At 33.8% G+C, this 25,310-nt stretch overlaps 1 protein-coding gene across 16 annotated transcripts in view; it reads left to right on the top strand.

Annotated features, from left to right (window-relative positions):
• SLC16A7 (solute carrier family 16 member 7) overlaps positions 1–25,310 on the top strand; it is a 166,441-nt gene that overhangs the window by 128,034 nt on the left and 13,097 nt on the right. The window lies entirely within an intron of this gene.

Below are 25,310 nucleotides of genomic sequence, written 5' to 3'. Positions count from 1 at the left end.
CATGTTTAGATATTTTATTCTTATATATGTTCAAAACTGAGTCAAAGAAGAAGCTACCCTTAAGACTTTTTCAGAAATCCTTAAATTAAGTGACAAAAAGCAGTGATATTTTATATTTGTGTAGCATTTAAAATTTTTTAACATTCTTTAATATGCATTACCTCATTTGAATTTTGAACAACTTTTGAGTTTGGGGAAGGATATGATCATCATTTTCTAGGTTACAGAACTGAAGTTTAAAAGGTTAAATGACTGGCATAAGATCACAGGACTAGTTGTAGGAAAGCAAGCCTCATAGCCCCAAGCTCGGTGCTTTGAAGTCTTTGGCAGCAGGATAAGAATCCCAGATATGTCTCATCAACTTTTATCTCTACTTTTTCCAATCCTTGAGTTCATTGGCTGTCTAAGCACTTTAGACTTAAAATAAAAAGACCACATTCTAGTCTTTACTATTGGTTAGCCATGTGACCCTCATGCAAGGCACCTAAACTCTGAGCCTGACCTATTCATCTCTACTGTGGTTAGAATGCAGTTCCTGGCTCTTTACACAGAGATCATGTGACGCACACCCAACCCAGACAGTGCTCTGAAAATGACTGGGTGCTGCTCTTCTAAAATATAAATAAATACCATTTCCTAGTACTGTACATTTCAGCTTAAGGTAAAAGTCATAAGGTCAAACCTCAACTCCACCTTTGGGAGCTGTGATTCCAGACAAGTCCTTGAGCCAATGTGAGAATCTGTTTTTTTCCACTGTAAAATAATGATTTTTCAAGTGATATTTATTTATTTTTAATTTTCTTCCAGTTTTATTGAGATATAACTGACATACAGCACTGTATATGTTTAAGGTGTACAACATAATGATTTGACTGACACACCTCATGAAATGATACCACAGTAAGTTTGGTGAACATCCATTATCTCATATAGATACAAAATAAAAGAAAAAGAAAAACAAATTTTTTTTCCTTGTGATGAGAACTCTTGGGATTTATTCTCAACAACTTTCATCTATAACATACAGCAATGTTAATTACATTGATCATGTTGTACATTACATTCCTAGTATTTATTTATCTTATAACTAGAAGTTTGTATTTTTTGACTGCCTTCATCCAATTTTCAGTGATATTTATTCATTACAGATTGTTGTGAGAAGTCAAATGGAATAAACAAAAGAGTGAAGGTCTTCATACACTGAAAAGGTGCTGCCATGCAAATATACATATATTGGAGAAAGGCCTCATTAGCGTGTAGTATACTTTAAAATGTTATGTTTTTGAGTCCGTATGTCAGAAATGTAATGGTTCTTGAATCTTTATGGGTTCTAAAGGAAATAAGCCAAAGCAGGTACATGAAAGGGTGGAGGAGGACCGTCTATGACTAAAGTATAATGTGTGACTTTTAACTGGCTTGTCTTCATACCTTTGCCCTTCTCAGGGAGTTTCAACCTCCTCCTTCCTTTATTTCTTAATTTTCTCAAATACCCAAGGTTCTTATTTTTCTGCTGCTTTATAAGGGACTTCATGAAAGTTGAACTGACATTCCATACTGACCCCTCCCTTTATGATTCATCACCGTTCACTCCGTTAAAGTGACTGAGTGCTTAAGTGAGAGTCAGTTACCCTCCTAGACTGGTTAGCTCTAGGCCTTCTTACCCACTCTTGCCAGCATCTATCTTGCAAAAGAGAGGGTGTTAGATGAAGAGCTAATTTCTGTAAGAGTTGACATAAGAGATCACTCTTTTTAAAATTTATTTATTTTATTTATTTATTTTTGGCTGTGTTGGGTCTTTGTTGCTGTGCGTGGGCTGTCTGTCTCTAGTTGTGGCGAGCGGGGGATACTCTTCGTTGCAGAGCCGGTCTCTAGGAGCCCGAACTTCAGTAGTTGTGGCACATGGCATGTGGGATCTTCCCAGACCAGGGATCGAACCCATGTCCCCTGCATTGGCAGGAGGATTCTTAACCACTGCGCCACCAGGGAAATCCCAGAGATCACTTTTTAAATGTCTTGGTTGAAGAAGTATGCAGTTTATTCTCACTAGTATGTGACAGATATCCCTGAGGTTGGCCACACTAGGGAGACAAAAGAAGGGATCTAGGAGGTGAACAAACATATTTAAATGGTAATTTTACACCTAATGTGCAAATGCTGCCAGTTGTCTCAATTCAAAGCTGACTTTCTGGCTATAGAGGGAATTCACACAGTAATCTGAGAAATTCAGGTTAGAATCACAGATATTCCTAAAATTTCCTTAAGATTATAATTGGTGATGTGGATTTGGAGACTTTGACGGTTTAGATTATTGTAATTTTTTATTTATGTAATTAGATACTGTTCAAAAGTTATATTTGAAAGAAAAATTATGAAAAGATTAAGAAGAGTTGTTTCATGAGATTTACAACCATATATGTTTTTTAAATCCTCATATATTGCTATAAATTCATACATTCGTGCATTACTCTCTAGTTTCTTAAAATTCAGCTGGAAGTTTCCTTTTCTATGACACCAAAAATAAAGCCCAATACATTTCCTGTATAATTAAATCATCTTGAAAAGAGTTTAAAACATGATATAAAAGTGAAAGCAAAATTGTCTTTTATAGCTCATGAATATATTTTGAATGGTCTCTGTGTGCTTGTGATCTAGGTGGCAAACAGCTAACGTGTAAGTAGTATACCACTGTGAGGTTCCTGAAAAGTCATTTTGATTTGAGACATATTTAATTTCTACCTCAGAAACATAGTTTTTCTAATGGAAGAAATGCTTTTGCCACTAGGAAACCTAAATAATATTCTCATCACAAGCATAACATGCTATATATCCTTCATGAAGTCGGTGTATTTCATTGGATCATTTTAATGTGCTTTGGCTGAAGAATATCAATTTCATTCTTCAGATGAAAGGAGTTTCCAGTAATGCCTGATGTCTAAGCATCATTTGTAATACAAATGATGGGGAGCCTGTGGCTTAATGGCCACTAATTTATTTTGAATTTATGATGCATTGCGGCCATTAGAAGTAAGCTGCTTTACATCAGCTCATGGGGAATAAGAGTTCTCTTTACGGTGGGTTTTATTTCTTGATGCCACACAGGAAAATATGCCGTTTTAAAATGAGAAAAAAAAAAAGGAACAAGTCTGCAATAAAGTGAGATAAAGTCAGAAGTCTACCGATTCCATGTAACCATTCTCATATATCATGCACATCACTGTGCCTTATCATAGGTAACCATGAGGGTATTTTTAAATGAAATACTGTGTGGCCCTCTGGTTTTGCATTATATTCAAACATAAATTTAACATGCAATTTCCACTGGCTCTTTTAAATGCTGTTTCTTAATATATATTTATCATGGACTATTTCAGAGTAAGTAAAATATAAATTTTATGTAATGGAGGTTACCATATATTTAAATACACACCAATATTAGACTAAAATTAAACTCTCAAGTAACACTTATCAAGTATAAACTCTCAAGTAACACGTATCAAGTATACTATTCTATGATTGGTACCACAGGAAAAGAGAGAAGCAGAATGCATTCATTTGTCCTTCAAGGAGATTACCATCTACTTGAGATAACAAGATTTGGGTAGGAAAGTATATTTTAAGGCATGGTTTTAATAAGAACTCAAGGCAAGAGGTGGTGAGATTTATTCCCACATTTGACAATAGATGGCGTCAGTGGTTGGAAACAGGAGAGCAAGGCTCCAAGGACGGACCCTCATAGACATGGTGGAGCTTGAGTCTTAAAGGAAGAGCAAAACATGAGTAGAAGCTTGAGTAGAGAGCAAAGGATAAGAGGAAGATAATAGATCATGAAAGAATGTAAAAAGCAAAGTGGAAAACTATGAAGTTGAAGACAGGTAACATGATGAATGGGCCATATCTCATTTTTAGGTATTTAGTCTTTATTCTGAAGCTGATAGACAACAGTTTTAAGAAGAAAAACCATGATCAATAATAAGCTTTTTGAAAGATCACTCTGGTCATCTATTTGTGTCTTGTAATAGGCAGTGCAGACTTCAAGTAAGAAAACAGAACAAGGATGGAAGAAGAAAATGGTTTCAAAGTATATTTAGGAACTAGAATTGGCAGTACTTTGTAATTAATTTGATGTCAGATATGAAACACAAGGAGTAATTTAGGATGATGTCTAGCTTTTTGGCTTGATTGAATGGACAGTGATGTCACTAAATATAATCAGAAATACAGGAACCAAGAAAATTTTATTTTAGAGGCTTGAATGAAGCTATATTTGTGACTCAACTAATTTTGAGGTGTCAGTGATATACACAGCAGAAATGCTAGAAAGGGCTTGCTGTCCTGTTCTGTAATCATTAAAGAGCTCTAGTTTGGAATTTTGGATTTGGAGCCTCTATAGTAAAGTCTAAAGAAAGAGAGTAAAATAAAAAGATGGTTTTCACATTTAATGTTAAGCCGAGCAAAAGCAGACTGTAAGTTAATGTATCATTACTATTGTTATCTTTGTCAAGAGAATCCTTAAGAGTATCCCAGTTTAGTTCTAGCCATACCGGTATTCCTCAGAGGCTCTACACCCCTGCACTTGAATCTAGCAGGAAATTATTTCAGTTTTCCTTCAAAGAATATTGACAAAGTAGACGCCAGAATAATTAGGGATTTCATGGATGAAGACGTCCTTGCAATGATCTTTTTCCCCAAAGTCAGGCGAGCAATATTTAGTGTTCTTTGTGTTTAAAATGAATGACAGTTCACTACTAAGAAATATACATACATTCATATAGTTACATAGTAATATGAAAGAAAGGCTCTAAAAATTAAGTTACCATTTAAGCAGAAATTACTACAACTATTAAACTATCTTATAATAAAGTCATTGTTGTGCTACATATTTGAATAAATCAATTATTAATTACAGCTGACCCTTGAACACAGGTTTAGGGGCACCGACCCCTTGCATGGTCTAAAATTCAGACTTCCCTAAAACTTAACTACTAATAGCCTGCTGTTGACTTACTGATGACATAAACAGTTGATAACCCATATTTTGTATGTTATATGTATTATATACTGTATTTTTATAATAAAGTAAGCTAGAGAAAAGAAAGCATTAAGAAAGTCATAAGATATATACACTACCAAACGTAAAATAGATAGCTAGTGGGAAGCAGCCGCATAGCACAGGGAGATCAGCTCGGTGGTTTGTGACCACCTAGAGCGGTGGGATAGGGAGGGTGGGAGGGAGGGAGACACAAGAGGGAAGAGATATGGGAACATATGTATATGTATAACTGATTCACTTTGTTATGAAGCAGAAACTAACACACCATTGTAAAGCAATTATACTCCAATAAAGATGTTAAAAAAAAAAAGTCATAAGAAAGAAAATACCTTTATAGTACTGACTGTATATATCGATACTGTAAGTTTACATCATTTGTTTACAAGATGAATCATCTGTCAGTACCTCCATCAACATTTGTCTTACACTATACAAAACACTGTAGATGTTATATGTATTACTAACAGTAGATATCAAAAATGAAAAGATATTGTGAAAAAGAAATTCATATTTATTTACAAGTATATTCATGCATTGATAATGAAGAAGCAGCAGTATGATTGCTTTATGGTAGCCTAGTGTAATTGATATGATTGCTTCACCATAGCCTAACCTATACACAACTGAATGTGTATTATAAAATTTTTATGGCTATGTTGTTGTGATCATATTTATAATACAGTATTGGAAACATTGTTACATTTTTTAAAAAACCACTTACCTGTGATGATAGGCTGATATGCAGGCATACTGTACAATAATGTAATTCTTTGAAAGCCAAGTCATAAAACAGTAGGAAAATAACATATTATTAATTTTATATTAAATATTACTCACCTTATGCCTATATAAGAATAAACCAGTATCTACATATAGTTTAGGCATTCATGACATACGTTTTTCTTAATTTTTTGATATTTCTAGGCTATATGGTTCATCTGCAAGTTTTTTCAAATCGTCCCAAATCTCCAAAAATTTTTTCAATATATTTATTGAAAATAATCCACATATAAGTAGACCTGCACAATTCAAACCTCTTTTGTTCAAGCCAGTTCTATCAGCTAGAGACATATAACAATGAAATTATCATTTAATACAAGGATTCAAAGTATATATATCTCTATGGAAAAATAATACAATATATTTATAATGTTTTTCTAATTGTTTTCTAACTCAGTGTTCTAATGAGTTAAAACACTAGACTGTATCTTCCTATTCCCTGATCCCCACCACATACCTAGATCTTGTGATCTTACCCCCTTCTGTCTGGCTGAATGGCACAAATCCAGTAAGAAAAGAGGAACATAGACGTAAAACATCATGAGTAAGAGGATGCAAGGTGCCTAGTTCACATTTTTTAAAGCAGATGATATCACCAAATAGGTTCAATCCATTCTCAGACTCTAACCAATCAGGTTAGTAATTCCTTCTCTCTAGGTCTGGCGTAGGAAAAGTGTAGATGGAGCTGTATAACTGAAAAGGGTGTAAGCAGAGGTGATCTTTGTGTAGGAAGGGGAAATAGAACTTATTTCTTTAACAACTGCAAAACTCTTTCCTATTCATTACCTCATTTGATTCTCCAAAGATCCTGTGAAGTAGTCTATAGACCATAGACCGTAGAATGAACACTGAATTTCAAAGGCGCTGTAATTACCCTGTCACTAACTTACAAAGTTGATCTGAGATTTGATAAAGATTTCCTGATTTTTTTTAAAGCATTATATCGGAGTGATTGTGCTGTGTGCTATATTAATATACAGACTTCACTTTCCATCAGATACAGCATATCCATAAGTGTGTACCTTACAGTTAACTGATTTGGGGGCATCTATGTCTGAAAAATAAACACGTCTTCATTTGTTAGACTGCTTTAAAATAACATATTATTTTATGAGTATTTTGGGGTCTTGTTGCTATTTTTAAGGCTGTCAAATTTATTATGTAATTTGATATAAAAATATTCTTGGGTTAATGACCAGATATTTTCATGACTCTTTTGGATGGATATTTTTCTATTTAAGGAATGACTTCTCTATTTTCTAAAAGTAGATATATTTTAATCCATTGTGTGATAATTACTGGCTATGAATATAATGACAAGCATGTAACTTGGAACTTTTATCCTTATTCAGAATGGTAAAACTAAGCAAACATCCTATCATAGTATTCATGATAAAGTGTAAAGAAGTATCTAGTACAGTACCTAAATTAAAATCTGTCTATCCATCTACCTACCTATCTGTAGAGTTCCACTTTTCATATGTGATTACATTCTTAGAAACATTAAAATAGTACCCTATTTTCTTATTCACCGAGTAAAATTCACTTCATATGTATGGGCTTTTTTCTTAATACCTTTTGGCCATAATTAGGGAATTATTAAATTATAAATTTCACTTATGTTCCATTGTTCCTGCACAAGTTATTAGACAAAGGAAAAAAATATCCAGACTCCAAAAAAGGGATACAGTTTTTTTTAAATAAATAGAAACCAACATCTCTCTAGAGACCTATGGATTTAAGACTCAACAAGAAATATTTTATTGGATAACTTTGGAATAAATTCAGAGGAAAACATATTATTCAGTATGCTTTGATGTTCTGCCTCTGAGTGATAGAACAATGGTCTGTTTAGGGGTGAATTATGCAAACATTGAAAGCTGTGTCTTTGCAGCAGAATTATTTTAGGTCAGTTCTTATAAACTTTTTGTTTCTTCAATTGTAGTAGTTATTAGCATAACATTAAACCTAGCTATTATGTGTTTCTAATGAGATTGATTTGTGGTCAGAAATAGATGGCCTGTTGTTTTCAGTGGCCATAGAGAAACTAAATGTTTTTGTTAGTACCCTGGGATTTTTTCACCTCTGTGGACCACATTAGTTTAAAAAAATCATAGATTATAGTAGCTAAGAAGTACACAGACAATATAACTCTGCTATTCCAAGAACAAAACAGTCCAGACTTAGGTTTTGTGACACTAAAACTGTCTAATCTTGAGATTTTTATTTATATTGCAGGCAAAAAATACTGGCATTTCTAGGAGTAAATCTAGATTTCGTTGTTCCTGAAATATTGTATCTTTTGGAGGAAACTCTTTGAAAAAAAATATAAAAGCATCTTACTTTTCATATTTTACTAAGCATATGACCTTGTGGATATATCTCTAAGCCCTTAGGCCTTGCAAGGAACCCATGCAAGTGCAGGGCTCTGGAGCTTAAGCTGCTTTAGCTTTACAGTAAACCTACATTTGGAAGTAGTAAAAAGATATGAATCAAGAAGTAGATTGGTTAATGGCTTCATTACCATTAGTTAAATATTTGATAACGTTGTATATGGATTCTCTTGTTAAATATTAAACCAAATGTATTTGTAACCAGCTAGTTCCCACTATTTCCAACATTTAACTCCATTTGTAAGAAATTCAGATGTCTCTTGACAATATGATCTTTAATTGCAGGGATTACTACAAAAGATGCTTGTATTTGCAGGTAGAATATTTGAAACTTTTCTTGATCTCTACAGCCTTCATTCAGTGCAGCTTAGTCAGAGTGAATCCCAGGAACATGGAACTCTTCATTGTTAAATAATCAGTAGATAAGATTTAGGGTGTTTTGTTTTGTGTTGTTTTTTCTTTTCCTGTGTTAGAAACATTTGTGTCCTCTCAATGTCTAACAATAGGTCTGTAACTCTTCAAATATTTGGTTGATACATGTAGTACTTAAGTTCAACCTGGGGGATATACAGAGGCATTCTTTATTATTTGTAATGGAACATATAAAATCTCATTGCATTTGTGATTCTCCCACTAGTAGCCTGTTATAAAGATGTCAAGTTTGTTGCATCTGAGTCTATTTATTCAGCCCTTCTACTTCCTTTACCTTTGTTTGGCTAACATAAATTATTTTATGTTTCTTTTTAACTAAGCAGCATAACAAATCTTAATATACAGTTTTATTTGAAGCATAGATTGCTCTCTAGAACACATACCATGAGTACCTGTGTGCATCAATGAACACCTGGTACTTGGCATTTCTAGTTAAGCAATAACTATTCAAGTGAACAATTCACATTCTTAGCCAGAAACAGAAGAAAATGCCGGATGCCGAGCCGTAATTCCTTGGAAATAACAATGCCAGAATGCCCAAGGGAACTCTGGGCAGGGCTATCACATATTTCTCTATTTGTTCCCTTGGTGTCAGACCTCTAAACCAAATTCAGAGCATTTGCATGGTGTTGGGGCATAATTCCAATATTTACTCAAAGAGAAATTCTGAAGGTGGTCATTCTACGGAAAGAATAAGTAGGATGGGGCTTAGGCTTGTTGTGTTTGATCTTACCAGTTTTGCTCACTATATTCTGCTAAGGGGCTTCTTTCTTTCATTCTTTGGGCCCTCACCATATCACCCCCATATAGGATGGGTGGTACACTTTAGCTCTGGCTGAATTGTTTTCTAATATAAACTGACTCAAGCTAACACGTGAAGAAAGTTTACCAATCTACTGCTTTTTATGAACTGTGTCTAACTTTGGAGTCAAAGTTGCTCTGGCCTTAATTTTGGGGAAATTCCATAAATTGTGTATCTTAAGCCAGAATCCCATGGATAAATAAGGAGCCTTTCTCTTTACACCCTCTCTTAGAATTCATCATGGAAAGCTTTCTTATTAAGTTGTTTCATTCTACCTTGAATATCTAAATGGAATGTCTCAAGATAAATTCATAATTACATTTTCTTTATTATAATAGTATGTATACAGTATGACATTGACTGTGAATTGGATGTTAGGTTTTATAAAATTTTGAAAATCTGCATCTGAGCTTGTGTATTATTTCTATGTATGCTTAAAATTAGCCAGTGACCTTGCAAAATGTCCATTAGACACATTCACTATCAAGCTACAATTCCCAGAGCTCAAACATGTCTAGAGGTTTTCTTAGAATTTTCTCTCTACTACAAATTATTGTACAAGGAAAGAATAGAAACAGTGACTTCTTTCTGAAGCAACAATGGGATCTAAATACCAAATGATTTGATGACCACTGTCATTCATTTAAATGAATGAATCAGCATAGGACCATGAAATGGTAAATTTTGCATTCTCTCTTTATTTGAACTTATATTTCTCTTATACTTCTGAAAATTATTTTTGTGTTTTTAAGTATTTCTAATCCCTTTTTGCTTTCTTTGCAAAAACATTGCCTATAAATCTAAATTTTTTTTTTTTAATTTTCTGGGATCCTAAGGCACTACTTGTTAACAGAATTATTCTTATTGGGCTTCATTATAATATTATTACAGCAAATGTGATCAAAATAAGATAATTATTAAACAAAAAGTAAACATTTAGTGGAAAGGTGTCTTTTAATGAAATAAATGGGCCTCCTTTGTATCTCCAGATAAATATTCTTTGTTGCTAGCTAAGCAGATACAAGTTTTAGTCTCAATTATATTCCTTTTTTGTTTTGTTTCATGTCTAAAAAAGTAAGCACTGAGTAAATTGTTCACATAATAAAGTAAACAATAATGGAAATTATTTGATTTTAGCAATATCAGTCAGTTCTTTGAATTTGCCAAATGTCACATAATGGTTTACCATCAAAACTTGTTTGTAATGATCTATTAGCTAGCAATTCAATTAAGTCTTCCCTTAATTTTATGAAAAACAGAGAATTGGAAAGCATCTCATTTACAAAAGGATTATTTTTCAGTCAATAAGTTTCTCAACTTCTGAGAAGTTTACCAAAAACATTTACCAACATTTACCAAATAATAAATATCTACACTGCTCTTTATCATTTAGAGACAAATTTTTAATCCAATAAGCTTATGAAGGGTAGAGAAATTAAAATATACACCTTTTTCAATACAGTATTTGTAATTAAGTTTTGTCTGTCACATGTTTTAAGTCTATATTTGTGAAAATTTTGGAAATGCAGACTTAGCTCATTCAATGTGTGGGAAAATGATGCCCTCTAACTTAGTTAGCAAAGCCAGTCCCTACTCTCAAACTGATCAGCGAACTAAGATTTAATTTGTCCGAAAATGTCTGAATTGATTTTTAAATTCAAATAAATACTTTAATATGCTTTTGAGGATTATTGTAAAAGCACTGAAAATCAATATAGTATGCATCTTGTAAAAGTTAAGTCAAAATTAAAATGGTAACATGAGCTCTAACATATTCATCTGTTTTTGCAAAGAGCTTAATAACAAGAACAAATCTATAGGCTGTTTCTGATATGTATTTTGAAATTATTCGGTGTAATATGCAAATAAGATTATTATTTATTTGTGAAGTAAGAATATGACAAAAGACACAATATTACTTTAGTAAATATGTATCTGAAAGTGTTTTAAGAATCAGGTGTAAACATTCAAAAATACCTTACTTTATATATCCATAATTATGAACAGATTGCAGTTTTCTCTAATTATTTGCTTATGTGTCTGAACCACTCTCATTTACTAAACTCAGTTCCTTTAGTGTGAGGTAGGGTCATTTTACCCCCAGCAACTAAGGAGACTCTTAAAATGTCTAGCATGTAACCAGCACTATCTATATTTGTTGACTGAATAAAGGAATTCCAGAACAAGTTACAAGAGCATAGGATTGTCAAACTTTATAAAGAAAGCTTAAAAATCACTTAGCCTAGTGATTTTCAACAATCATTCAATCAAGTGAACGGAACCCTGACAGAAATAAAAACACTTGCTTTTTCTGGGATTCTTGTAGATGTGAGAACCCACCTCTGTTTGAAGATAATATCCCCATGATTGCTTGAGCGCAGATGGTTGATTGCATGATAACTGGGAATATTCAGAGATATGCCCAAGGTTGTAAAACCACAACCAATTTTTTGCTACCTTACTAACCCACATTGCCATTTATTCATTTCTCCATTTGAAACGAGAAACTAGTCATCCACTACGTAGTTTCTCAGAGAGCATCCCCCTCACTACCTTCCCAACAGAGTGATAAACATCTAATTTTTGATGAGCAATTAATTAATGGAGTCAATTCCTATTAACTTAAACAGGAATGAACTGTGAATGTTCCAGAATTTAGGAATTCACTTGCATCTTTTCAAAGTTCTGTGCTTTTCTAGCATTCTTTCATAATCATGTTATTTTTTAATGCTACAAATGAAATTATGATAAATATGTAATGAATGATAACCGTTAATACTAAAATAGCAAGATCAACAGAAGGTAGAAAAGCTGATTTAACACTTTACCTAATAATGAAACTAAAGATTGCATATTTATTGTAGGAAACAATTTTTGATAAGTAATGTGCATTATTTTTTTAAGAAGTGTAAGCCGCTCTGGTAGGCACCATAGCAATTAAACTTAAAAACTATTTCAAAACTAGATCCAAATTAGTCATATAAGAAATTTATAGTTTAACATATTTTAAATTATAGCTTTTATTGGTAACATATTTTAAAATTCTATTTGAAAATCTTGATTGAAAAAACATAAATGTCTAACCAACCTTCAGTTCTTAAGTCCCTCTACAATATTCTTAACATGTGGTCACATACTTCTGCTTGAACAGTTTAAGGCCAAGTAACTCCCTTTCAAATAATTGGAAATATCTTTCCTATACAAAAATCAACCTTCTCTAACTTTTGTCCTGTCTACTAACTCTCAATTGAAAGTTTTTCAGATAATGAAAGGAAGCTATTTTTTTTCTTAAATCATCTTTATCCAAGATAAATATATACATTTTTTTCAACCATTCCTTATATAACATTATATCAAGTGTTCATGTGTGAAATAACTCTCCTCTTCAAATAATCCACTTCTATTTATCTAGCCCAGAGTATTTCAGTGGGAGCTTAATGGAATTTGGGTTTGGACAAGTCTTTGTGTTATGGATCTTGCACATTGCAGGAAGATTAACATCTCTAATCCCATCCATCAAACACAAAAAGTGCTCCAAATTCTAATGAAAACAGATGTGTTCTCTAACATTGCCAACTGTCCCCTACAAAGAATAGATTTTATCTCAGTTAAGAAGCTCTGATGGAAAAAAATATATATCAAAACCACAATGATATTATCTCACAACCCTTAGAATGTTTATTATCAAAAAGACAAGAAATAATAAATGCTTGTGAGAAGGTGGAGAAAAGGGAACCCTTGTACACTGCTGGTGGGAATGTAAATTGTTATAGGCATTATGGAAAACAATATGGAAGTTCCTCAAAAAATTTAAAATGGAACTACCATATGATCCAGTAATCCCACTTTTGGGTACGTATCTGAAGGAAATAAAATCACTATCTCAAAGAGATATCTCTCATGTTCATTGTATTATTCACAGTAGCCAACCTAAGTGCCCATTAATGGATGAATAGATATAGAAAATGTGGCATATATATAAAATGGAATATTATCCAGCCCAAAAAAAAGAGGGAAATCCTGTCATGTGCAACAGCATGGATGAACCTGCAGGACATTATGCTTAGTGCAATAAGCCAGGCATAGAAAGACAAATACTGCATGATCTCACTTATATGTGGAATCTGAAAAAGTTGAACTCATAGAAGCAGAGTGGAACGGGGGTTGCCAGGGGCTTAGGAGAATGGAGGAAATGAGATGTTGGTCAAGGATACCAACTTTCCATTACAAGTTGAATAATTCTGGAGATCTAATATATCACATGGTGACTTAGTTAATAATAAGGTATTGTACACTTCAAATTTGCTAAGAGAGTAGATCTCAGGTGTTCTCTCCACACATGCACACACACGCAAACGGTAACTATGTGAGGTGGTGGGTATGTTAATTAGCTTGACTACGGTAATCATTTCACAATGTATACACATATCAAAACATGTTGTACACCTGAAATACATACAATTTTTAAAAATCACCTCTGATAATGTAGGTGGGGTTTTTGTTTTTCTGTTTTGTTTTTGCTTTTGGTAGTCACAAGATCTCTGTTACTTCAAGTCAGCACAAGGATGTTGACCTGGGTGGGCCTTGCCGATATTAATTGGTGGACCACAGAACACTTCCTATAATCTAGGTTAATATTAATCATTACCGTTCTCCTAATATATCTATTAGTCCTAAATTCAACCTGTATTTTCCATGTTGTGTGTTGGAATTTCATTAGAGATATGGTAATATGTCTTGAAAAGATTGATGTGCTATTGTCTGTATTTCTTTGACATGAATGTACAGAAGGAAATGATCTTAGCTTTAGTTGATAAACATGCTGGGTGATCATAGTTTCTTATTCTAGATTTTCATAAAAATTCCTTTAATAATCTATTCTAATCTGTTCTTAGAAACCCTCAGAATTTATGTCAAACTCATTAACCTATGAAAAACATACTTTTGTTTGTTTTGGAGAAGTGGATTTATATTTCCATTATTCTGCTTTTCTCTAACATATTCTCTATTCTTTATACTTTAACACATTGATTTAATTACCTTATCAGCATCTATCCATCCTTAGAGATACTCCTTTTTCATATTTTTCCATAAAAATCTTAATTTTCTGAGATTTGATTCTCATGCCTATCAAGTATCTCAGGTGTTACACATTTGCCCGTCTTGTTCCTTCTCTGGGTTACTATTCACAACTCTAGTTTTAACTTCCTCAGCTGTATTATCACTCTTCTCTTGAGTTTCCATTTCTACTCCAAAAGTCCACACTTGGCTTCTATTTTAGTGATCTTAAACTTATTTTGTATTTGTCTAATTTCTCCCTTTTCTGTATCAAATGATTAATATACTTCTCAATCTAAACTCATATTTCTAGATGTTTACAGTTACTCCTTTGTTTTTTATATTATTTCCTACATTCTGTATAGGATTTTAAAAAATCTTTTTAAAATCAAAATATACTACAAATGCCTTTCTCTTTTCCTGGAGTATTGTGAAGTTTGCTTCTGAAAACCAGTGTTTGCATCTCATATATCCAGTTAATTCTCTTTCTGCGTGTCTTCACTGCAGGTGCTGTTGCTACAAGTAGCATATGGTATTTTCTGGAGCTTGTTGAGTCCTCATTCAGAACATACACAGTTTGTTTGTTAAAAATGGGGTTTTTTCATTCATTCATTTACACTTGCTCTGTGAACACTAATATAGCTGGATCCGCCCATAGAGGTTCTAGATAATGCCAAAAGATATAAAATGTCTTAATGTAGCTTTTTTGGATAATATTGTCTTCTGGATTAACAGAAAAGTTACATAGATTAGAAAGTATATGTCCCACAATTAATTATAAATAATGAGACTTCAAAGACCATTCTTGACCTTCTAAAAAATTGTATTGTGAATTAAGTGTGTGTGAGAGTGTGTGTCTGTGTGTGTGTGTGAAGATAGTTTGTATAAAGAGGTTAAATATAAGCCAAACACAAAGACAATGTCATATTTTATTTAAATCTCCATGAAGTTCAGAACACCAATAAACCCTTGTCAACTTAAAACTCTCATTTAATTTATGAATGTGTGTAATGCAATAAATTTGCATGCCACTTATTTCAGGAAACCTGTAAAACAAGCTATCAAACAAAATACCCAATTCTTCAAAGTAAAATTGAATAACAGCTTCTCAGTTGGACATGTGATTGAACCAAACATTTTTGTTCTAATTATTCTTGGTATGTCCAAATCTATCCTTCATTATACCACAATATTTAAGGAAAAATCATCTATTTCACTACAGGTTTATCTGCTGGGATGCTTTCAAGGTAAATACTCAATAGCCTTCCACACTAACTAAACACATTACCTCATTTAATAAGAATTTTAAATATAGGGTAACCATAGAACGGCATCATTCGGGTTCCAAGTCCACTGTGATGCTCTTGGAACTGTTAGCTTCTGTGTTTCAGCTTTTTCTTCAGGCCAGCTCTCTTTCTGTTCACAGGACGGCTGTTGTGGTTCAAGGCAACATATGCAAATGAGACAACATTTAGGGATTTCTTGGTAACTCTTCTTAAGCAAAGGAAAACTGTTCCCAGAAATTGCTAATAGATTTCCACTTATTGGCCAGTACTGTGTCCTAAACCCAGCCCTAACACAGTCAGTGGAGAAGGGAATGAGATTGCCATGATTGGCTGTCTTAGTAAATCAGGAGTGACTCCCACCTCAATACAGAGTTTAATTCTCTGAGCACATGGCTGCACAGTAAAAAGCAGATTCCTGGAAGGAATCAATGTTCTCCCAAAAGGGGAAGTAGGAGAAAATGGAAGCACAATCAATAACAAAGAGTGTTAGCCAAGGGAGGGCTCATTTAAATATCAGTTATCATTTCTCTGATGATGACTATTTATACTCTGGAATAAGTAGAGAATACTAATTGTTATTACTCCATGGAACTTTGTAACATGCTAGAAATTATATAAAATGTGCACAAAGAATACTTGGAGCACTTTCTTTTGGTACTATGTCCCTTGGATTGACAGCACACACACCCACACACAAATACACCTGTTTCTACACTATATACACAATCAAATACTGTAGTAGATAGTGGCAGGGCTGTTGGAGCAGTTGGGTCTCATACCTTTAGTTGGGAATTTTGATTGCTTAAAACTGGTCGTTACTCATAAACCAAGGCACTTTTAAAGAGAAGACTTAAGATGAATGGAGATCATACACACATCTCTAAAATGACCTTTAACCTGGCGTATGTGCTGTATTTTTGTTTCCTATATGATTTAGGTAAAAAGAGAAAGGATATAGATTAAATATCCTCTTTTAAATCTTGTCTGCTATGATAAATCCTGATATCATACCAATGTAGTGATGGTGGCATCATATGAAAATCCTAGATGAGCTTAGAAAACAATTTAATCTAATTAAATTAAATTTAAAAATTACTATCTACTATATGAAATATGTTTATCCTATGACTAAATAAATTATAACTGAGTAATATTACACCCCTGCCCTCCAAGAGCTGAAATTCTAGTGATTAATACAAATATGCAAATAAATATACCACAAAGTAGAATATTAATACTATCTTTTAAGAGGGATAGGAACAAAGTAGTATAGCAATTAAAAGGTTAGGGATTACATTAGACAGATGGGTTCATAGAATGCATTATGGCAGTGTTATTTAAAACTAATTTTGAAGAATAGAGGGAGGGAAAGAATATAAAATGTCATAGGACTTTACACAATATTCTATGCACAATAAGAGTTATGAGGGAAAAATATCCATGAGCAGAAATGTATTTTAGCATCCTTTGGAAATGGCCATATTGCTTATTAGTTGCCTAAAACAGATATGAATCTTCAATTTACAAATTGTATTTTCCTGACTGGCTAATGAAAATATATACATATATATATATTTTGAAGATACATTCTGAATTACATATTCATATTTCAAAATCCTATTGAGATTAAACTATTCCAACATTTAATTAAGTATAAAAAATTGGAAACATGTCAGAATCACTTTAAATGTTCTACAGTTAGATCACACTGAGGTAATTCCTTGAAACTAAGTAAACTTTCAAGCTTTAGAGGAAAAGAAGGTATTTAGTAGATGTTAAATACTAAGCGCTCATGTTCAAACCAGCATTTGGTAATGGGAATGGACCTATCATTACTGTCTTATAGTACTTGTGATTCACTTCCCAAATGTTAGACCTGGGGTCTCACAGAGGTATGAAACCAAATCAGGATTCAGTTAGGAAGAAGGAAGAGGACATGACCCTTGGGTAGGTAACCGACAGTTACTGCAATACAGTCTTATTTTTTCTGTATTCCTAAATATTATTCCAAAGAGTAAGGAATGTGAAGAATAAAATTTGTGAAATGTGGTATTAAATGTAAATTTTTATTTTAAAGAATGAGCTTTATACATGTAAAAAAGATTTAATCATTCCTCCCAGGAAAATAAAAAATAAAAATGACACTTTACAGGAGTGTACATAGCTGGCATAGGCAATTATAGCACAGTGCTTGAGCAATCCTTAAAAACTGCTACTTTGCACCTCAGTTTCCTTATATAAAAAATGGGAATGAAGTAATGGTAGCAATTTTTAGAGGGGTTGTAAGGATTAAATGTGATTTTATATATAAAGACCTTAGAAACATGCCTTGTCCTCAAGAAATGTTATTTTTATTATTATGTAGCCATTGTGCCAGCCTTAAGTGAGAATGTCTTTCTGGTTGAGAATAATGTAACCTATAAACACAAAGGAAGTGCTTAGCATTTCTGTCCTTGGGCATGGAAAATTAAAATGATCACTTTCAAATCCTTTGATTTGTACTAAAAGATTTTAATAAGATGTCAGTTTGCCCCTTTCCCCAGCCCATCCCCATACAAGTAGTATCATCCTTTTTAAACAGCTGTGATGATGTCAGGTTGGAGCAATCTGTGGTTGAATGAATATAGAAATGGGAGGAGTCCATATAGAGAGAGGAAAAGATGAGGAAACACAAAAACAACTATCTTTTCGTTTAGGTCAAATTCAAGAACTTTTCTCAAAACCAGGCCAATGGCGGAACAAGCATTCAGATACATGAAAAAAGAAAGATATTTAATATAAAAGATATGAGAAATGAGCTTTAGATGTAAAGGTGTTTTTTTAAATTACCTGTAGTCTCTCATTAAAATTTGGTAGTTTCATCTACTGGAATGGTGAGAAGTCTCTCTGAGGAGATGATATAACTGCAGAGACCTGACTATGAGAAGAATAAAACATTTACGTTTAAGGGGGGAGAACATTCCAAACAAAGGGAACAGCAAATACAAAGGTGAGTTTGAAGACCACCTCAGGCTCCAGGACCCTCTGTCCCTCTATTGCAACTAGCATGTTAATCAACCCCTTTCTTGATTTCTACAACAACTCAAACCATTCATTCAAAACCTTTGTGTGCCATCTTATACACCTAAATACTCGTTGAATGTTGAGTGAATATACGATGAGTGTCTTCACCTGACATGAAGATTCATCTTGTGTAGAACTGGCTGAGCTCTAGTCAATCAAACTGGGACAATTATCACTGAGCAACGTGCTCCTTGAAGATGATTTACCTGTGTAACATTTTTATCTTCATCTTTTGTAGAAGCAGATGCAATAGCTGCTTCCTAATTATCAGGGACTCTCCCCTCATGTTTTTCACTGACGCCAAATGAAAGAATATCACATGGAGAGAGAAACCAGGTGGATTTTCAGTCCCAGCTTCAGTGCAGGGATAAACCTCAGGCATATGAACAAGTATTGAATGAAGAGGATCCCACCCTCTGTCCAAATTAAAATAGGAACAGTTTTTTAATTCAAAAAATCTCTTTGAAAAATATTTCAAATTTAGAAAGCCTCTGTTAGTAAGAAAAACACTGTCATAGTAAACACAGATAAATTTCTGTAATTGCAAACAACTTTGTCCCAGTCCTGCACTAGTGCTTTTTGTCATTTGACTTGACAGGATACCACATATACAAATTTGAAATAAAGCAAATGAAAAATAAATTATAGCAGTTTATCATTTCTTCTGTTACTGTTTATGCTATGCATAAAAATCTTATATAGCTCAAATTGATAGTCAATCCCAGTTCATGGTTTTAGATTGATCAAATATATTTTATGAAATGTTCATTACATAACATACTCTTCAAATTTTCTCACATTTATCAAGTACTCATGCAATATTCAAAAGAAATAAAAATAAGCACTATGAGTTCATCTTTACAGAACAGAATAACAATATACCAAAGAATAGACCAGTTCATATATTCATATATATATGTCATATATTTAAAAATATGTAACACAAATCATCTGTTTAAAACAATATATACAAGGACTTCCCTGGTGGTGCAGTGGTTAAGAACCTGGCTGCCAATACAGGGGACAAGGGTTCGAGCCCTGGTCCGGGAAGATCCTACATGCCGCGGAGCCACTAAGCCCATGCACCACAACTACTGAGCCCGCGCTCTAGAGCCCGCGAGCCACAACTACTGAAGCCCACGCACCTAGAGCCCGTGCTCTGCAACAAAGAGAAGCCACCGCAATGAGAAGCCTGTGCACCGCAACGAAGAGTAGCCCCCGCTCGCCGCAACTAGAGAAAAGCCCGAGCGCAGCAACGAAGACCCAACGCAGACAAAAATAAATAAATAAATTTAGTTAAAACAAACAAACAAAAAAATATATATATATACAAAACCCAAAATTAGCAGTAGGAGAGATATAGTATAGTAGTTTTATTCAGAGTCCCCAAGACCACTCCGAGGTTTGATGATTGGCTAGAAAGAGTCACAGGACTCAACAATGTCTTTTTCATGGCTATTGTTTATTTATTTATTTATTTTTTATTACTCAGCCATAAAAAGGAACAAAACTGGGTCCTTTGTAGAGATGTGGATAGACCTAGAGTCTGTCATACAGTGTGAAGTAAGCCAGAAAGAGAAAAACAAATTTCGTATATTAACACATATATGTGGAATCTAGAAAAATGGTACAGATGAAGCTATTTGCAGGGCAGGAATAGAGACGTAGACTTAGAGAAGGGGCATGTGGACACGGTGGGGGAAGGGGAGGGTGGGACGAATTGGGAGATTAGGTTTGACTTAAATACACTACCATGTGTAAAATAGATAGCTAGTGGGAACCTGCTGTATAGCACAGGGAGCTCAGCTCGGTGCTCTGTGGTGACCTAGATGGGTGGGGTAGGGGGTGGGTGGGAGGGAGGTACAAGAGGGAGGGGATATAGGTATACATATAGCTGATTCAATTCATTGTACAGCAGACACTAACACAACATTGTAAAGCAATTATACTCCAATAAAAAAAAAAACTAAATTGACAGGAAAAAGAATCATGGCTATTTATTAAAATGAAAGGATACAAAGTGAAAGAATCAGCAAAGGGAAAAGCATGCTGTACGAAGTGTGGAAGAAACCAGGTACAAACTTTCAACAGTCCTCTCCTGATGGAATCACAAAGGATGGGCTTAATTCCTTCAGCAGCTAGTTGTGACAACACATGTGAAGTGATGTCTACCAGGAAGCTCATTAGAGACTCAGTGCTTAAGGTTTCTATTGGTTTGCTGATGACAAAGACATTCTCCGTCCAGCAGGCACCAAAATTCTAGACTCCCAGAAGGAAAGCAGGTGTTCAGCATAAACCACATTGTTTGTAAGACAGTGTAGGCATAGTGAGCCACTCTTATCCGTTAGGGAATGGTGGGAACATTTCTGAAATCCAAGTTCCCAGATGCCAGCCAAGAGCCAGTCTTGCAAGCAGGCCTGTCTAAGGATGGCAGTCCTAGCTCTGCTATGTTAACTGTTTTCTGCACAGTAGTTAAAAGCACAAGTTTTATAATCAGATGACTCTGGGCTCATATCCACACCCTAGCACGTATATTGATGTTGACCTTGAACAAGTTATCCAAACGCTTTGCACGTCTCAGTTTTATCAATTGTTAATAGCTTTAATTAGGCAATTAGTTAATTAGGCCATGAAAATCATACGCAATAATGCATGTAGAATTCTCTGCACGATTCCTACAAAGAGTAATAACTCGATAAATGTTGATGTTGATGAACAATAATAGTGTATGTGGCAATTACCTTCACAGAGCTTAGAACAGATTATATGAACAAGTCTCACACAAATGAAATAGACAGCAAGTGTTTCGTTTTGTTCATGTGTGTGTTACTAACTGTAAGTGCAACAGGAGTTTTAAGAATGTAATTTATAAGAACCCACAAAAGCTTCCTTGCCAGAATGAGTATTCTTTTGCTAAGTGTTATGGTGCCTCAACCATAAAAGACAGAAGTAGCTGACAGAAATAGCTTTCAGAAGACAAAGAAGTAGCTGAAAAATAGGGACAATATTTTGATCCTTACATTGCTTTCTGATGAAGCCGTCCTTTACAACTTCGTAGCTAACATGAAAGTGGCCATTGTACATGACAGTAAAGATTCTGAGATAGATTGGAAAGCTGCATCAGGAGAAATTAGTGGCTAGACCAGTCTGATTTAGACACAGTCTGATACTTTTGTGTATGTTTTTGGAAACAAGACATTATTATTCTTGCACACTGTTTTTTAACTGCTTGACAAGCAAATAGAACAAAGCATTTTGATGAGCAATACTTTTGCTCTACCAAGATATGGGCTCAGATGTAACTCTCAGCAGGTGGAAGATTTTCTTTTTTTTTTTAATAAATTTATTTATTTTATTTATTTATTTTTGGCTGCGTTGGGTCTTCCTTGCTGTGTGTGGGCTTTTCTCTAGTTGCGGTGAGCGGGGGCTACTCTTCGTTGCGGTGCGTGGACTTCTCATTGCAGTGGCTTCTCTTGTTGTGGAGCACGGGCTCTAGGCACGTGGGCTTCAGTAGTTGTGGCACGCAGGCTCAGTAGTTGTGGCTCGCGGGCTCTAGAGCGCAGGCTCAGTAGTTGTGGCACATGGGCTTAGTTGCTCCGTGACATGTGGGATCTTCCCGGACCAGGGCTCAAACCCATTTCCCCCGCATTGGCAGGCGGATTCTTAACCACTGAGCCCCCAGGGAAGTCCCAGATTTTCTTTTTTGACATAACTAGTGATTAAGTACCATGAGTACTGGAGAAACACATGCTGAGTAAAAACTTCCGGAATGATTGAATTAATAAATAAATGAACGAATGAGTTCAGAATATAATTAGGCCTAAGATTCTTCAACAAGGGACACCTGTGAGGCTAGTGCATGTTTAACAAAAATCATGTGTGATGAGAATTTATTTACTTGAAACTTCATTTTTCTTGTTAATACAATAAACCAAGTTGCTTTTAAGGTTGGAGAGAGATGTCGGATGGTGTTGTGTTTTACATCTAATGTTAGATGTCTCCTCGGGCTAATATTAAGCATTTAGAGATTCTTTACAAAATAAGCTTATTTTATTCTGTATCATAATTTTAATTTTGCCTCCACAACTATTACAAAGTAGAAATAATTTATGACATTTTATAAGCATTTAATATTAAGGGGTACGGAGTGTTGATTATTTTTAAATAAATCACTTATTAAGTATATCTTTTTTGTGCTAGAAAAAGATTATACATAATTATGTAAACATATCCCTTACAGGATATCATTTAACTAAGATATATAATTTAAAATAAAGTTACTTGTTAAAATTAGAACTCTCATTGCATCTTGACTGATACCACTGTAGAATTTATCAAAGCTTGCTCAAAAAAAGTGCCAACACCTCTAAATGTTTTCTTTTGTGGCTACTCTTAATCAGTCACAGTAATGGGACATAGCTTTGATGTGGTTATCCCAATCTATAGCTATAATTATTTCCCATACATTGCAAATGAGGTTGTGATTCATAGACTATTTTCAAATTTAAATTTACACTATTTAGGCAAACACATTTATAAAATATAGTAATCAGTCAGCCCATTTGTTAGTTATCCAGGCATCACGTAGAAAATGGAATATGTAGTATTAGTGATACTGGGAAGAAATCGTTGTTATTAGTCCAAGTATCGATAAATGCGTTTGAATTCATTCTATATATAATCTAGTATTTATCAAAGCATCCATCACAGTTCTTAAAATAACTTGTTGATTATTTTTTCCTCTGGAACATAATGCATTGAGGATTATAGTTGTGCTTTTATTATTTTATCCTTGGTGTCTGTCAACTGGCTTTATATCAGGAGCTCAAGAAATACTGCATTGAACTGATCTGAGTTGAATTGAATTGAACTGAATTGGTTGAGTAATTTTAAGAAAAGGAATCGACACCTAAATTCAGTAATTAATCAAGCTAATCAATTGATTCTGACTCTCCCCCTCTCAGAAAGGCTATTTGAATTTAACTTCATGCTTTTAATTAAAATGTTCATTTACTAAACCAATGTATAGTTATAATAAATAACTATATTTTATATATAATAATATATATTATGTATATACATAATTTCTTCAGATGAGTTTTACCATATTAGGGACAGAATTCTATTCTTTTCACATCATCTTGTACAATTTTCATTGATTTTTTGCCTCTAACCCTGCTGTTCTTATAGAGCTGTATTATATATGGCCCTTTTTAGGTTTATTTTGTTTGGTGTTAAATGCAAAATGTGGTATTTTGTTTTTGAGTTCTTTTTCTAAAATTATGTGTTATTACCAATATTCTTTCAAAAGATATTGTGGAGTAATATTAAAGACTATTTGGCCACGAGTATTTATATTTATAGGTAAAGAATAAAAATATTAAGTATAGTTGTGTGAAAGAATAAGGTTGTATTGACAATTGAATCTCAATGTGTTTTAAATACCATCCATGTAGAAGTTCTCAAATGTAATGCAAATTTTTAAGTTTTAATATTAACTAAAAATTATTTAATTTTTTCTAGGCTAAAAAATGGACTGAGAATTCTGACCTAATGTAATTTTTTTCCTCAAAGCAGTGCCCCTAGTTTCAGATGAAATATAATTTTAAGTTAAGAAGGAAATGTCAAAGCAAACAATTTACACTTGGACAGGTCTTATAAAGTGGTATGGACTTTCAATGAATCTAAGATAGCCTCAATTGTTAAGTTGCACCACTATTTTATGAAGTACCACTAAAGAAAAAAATGCTGCACGTTAAAATAAGACACACCGACTCTTTCTTAATAAATTACCAAAAGAGCTTTTTTAGACATAAACATAGATTATTTTAATCATTTTAATCACTCCTGAATATTTATATGCACACACACACATACACATACATCAGAAAATGTATGTTAAATACATTGCATAAGGCATTCCTAAAACTTCATCCTATTTAGTATCTGGCTCTTCTAAATTAGTTTTTGAGTCAGAGTGCTCGATGTTCATGTTTCCCACATTAAGATTTTCCCCTTTGCTGGTGAGGCAGCCTGTCTTAATAGAGAGAGCCACCATTTTCTCTGGCAGTTCTATCTAAACTGCTGCACCCATTCTGTAAATTTTGATGGTAGTACTTTCTTGACCTTACCAGAATGTATCAACAGAAGCTTTTTCAAACAACAATCAGGATTCATATTCATATTCCTTTTTCAAATGGTCCTTAAATGGTCTGATTGAAATGTGAGGCATTTCCATTGTCTAACCAAGCCACAGAAATAACAACCAAATTCAAGCATACTTAAGCCATGGCAGCAACATACTACCTATGACTGCCCCCTGATGGACAGGGATTGTTAAGAGACCATCAGTGTAAGACATCCTCATTTCTAATATAATGAGGTATGTAAACAGTTGGTGTCTTATAATAAAAAAAAATAGTACTAAAGAAAAGTCACAGTGGAGT

The sequence above is a fragment of the Eubalaena glacialis genome, chromosome 11 (genome assembly GCF_028564815.1).
Source record: "Eubalaena glacialis isolate mEubGla1 chromosome 11, mEubGla1.1.hap2.+ XY, whole genome shotgun sequence".
In the NCBI taxonomy this organism is placed as follows: Eukaryota; Metazoa; Chordata; class Mammalia; order Artiodactyla; family Balaenidae; genus Eubalaena; species Eubalaena glacialis.
Note: the sequence above shows the minus strand (reverse complement) of the source record. Positions and strands in the feature narration are given on the sequence as shown.